This window comes from Dipodomys ordii, unplaced genomic scaffold (genome assembly GCF_000151885.1).
Source record: "Dipodomys ordii isolate 6190 unplaced genomic scaffold, Dord_2.0 Scaffold314, whole genome shotgun sequence".
Lineage (NCBI taxonomy): Eukaryota > Metazoa > Chordata > Mammalia > Rodentia > Heteromyidae > Dipodomys > Dipodomys ordii.
The window spans coordinates 26601-28395 of NW_012267530.1; the positions used below are offsets into that span (position 1 = coordinate 26601).

Consider the following 1795-nt stretch of genomic DNA (forward strand, 5'->3'; position numbering starts at 1 on the left):
AGTGGCTCTGGAGACTGGAGGTATGTGTCAGAGGAGCCTGGCCTTTCTACTCTGTGGACCTGGGAGATTTGCATATGGCCCTGCCCTTATCATCTGCTGGGCTAATCTGCTCCATGGACATTCTGACTCCTTACACCCAGGCACAGATTCCACCCCAGCCGAAGTGCAAATGGCCTCTCTGGTGGGTGCAAAATCCCAGTATTCTCATGAGTTCTCTTCCTCCTGCTTGATGTCAGATCTATGAACTGGGATGGTGGGACCCAGTCAGCCCCAAACCACCACCACCCAGGACCGACAGCCCCCCTGGCCCAGGAATGGCTTTCCACAAGTCATGACTGGAGGAGGTGAGAGCAGGAGGGAGAACCGATGATGTCATCTCCTTCTTGAGAACATCCACCATTTGCTGATGGCCAGGAGTGTCCACTGTAGTTTCAAATGAATCTTTGCTGTCTATGTAAGGACAGCATCCTGACAAGCACACTGAACTTCCTTCAGTTTAACCAGCAGCACTTTAATCCAGGGTGTGTGGTATCTCCTCTTCCTCCTTCCTCTGTGTCACTTGGGTGTGACCCGAGGGCCTCCATGTTGGGACTGACGGCACATGCAGGGAACAGAGACCGGTCACAGGTGCTGGGGGATAATCAGGGAGAAAGCAGTGTCTCCTTTTCAGAGACCAGAATTCCAAAACTGAGCTTCTCTTGAGCTCCTGGTCAAGGTCCTGTGTCCTCAGAATAAAGTTGACCCCAAAAAGAAGAAAAGTAACCTGTCGGAATACATCCGGTTTTCCTGGACTAATTGAACAGAGGAGCTACTTTTCACTAGGCAGTATGTCTGCCCTTGAGCCATGCTTGGGACTCTGTTATAAATGTTTACTAGGGATTAGTGATCACATAACAAGGTTTGTAGCAATATCTTCATATATTCCCACATTTTGCCTTCATCACAGTGACCTTTCTTATCTACCCGTCTTCTCTTTTCCCCCATTAATGGTTCCATGATTCTACTCTAATTCATGCATACAGTGCATTTGTTGTCCATTTCTTTCTCTGTGTACAGTGCTAGGTTGTCCCCGGGGCCTTGGTGCTGTCCTGGAATTTTGGTGCTCTATCCCTTGAGCAGCAGCTTCCTCTCTGCCTTGGGGTGAGTCGTCTGTGCTGGAATTTCTTCCCAAGCTGGCTTGGAACTGCACTGCTCAGATTGCAGGCTCCCAACAGCTGAGGTCACAAGATCCTCTGGCCCTGGCTCCTCTCTGAGCCAGTGTTAACAGGACACATGTTTCACTGGCACAGGACACACCCAGGTCATCTGAGCATGCACAGCAGGCCCTGCCCAGCTCAGCTTGTCCTGAGCGCCCCCTTCTAGTGGCCATTGGGCCTGCAGGAGTCTGAAGCCCACATCCTCCCCAGGTGGACAGCAGAGCTCTGTGGTGTGGAGGATGGGGCTCTGCTCCCTCTCTCAGATGCAAGTGTGACTGTGGAGGTGACTTCAGTGTCACCGTGTCTCCTGTCCAGTGCAGCCCCTTCTCATGAGTCAGTGAAGCTGACGCCAGAGGAATCGCTGGTCCTGATGCAGCTGGAGGCCAGCAGTGAGCAACGGGACCTCAACGGCTCACAGGCCGATCCTGACCTCTTCCACACCTGGACAGCTCACAGGGACAAGGAGAAACACATCTGTCCGCACCTGCTGCCACAATCCCTCCCAGTCCCACAAGTGCACCTGTGAAGCTCCATCGGCACAGAGCACCCAGAGTTGTGACCTACTGACCACAGCTTGTCTATCCATGAGTCCTCAGCCC

The 1795-nt window shown here is 52.6% G+C and overlaps 1 gene segment (V, D, J or C); it reads right to left on the bottom strand.

Moving 5' to 3' along the window:
• LOC106001542 overlaps nt 1-1795 on the bottom strand; it is a 22179-nt gene that overhangs the window by 12561 nt on the left and 7823 nt on the right.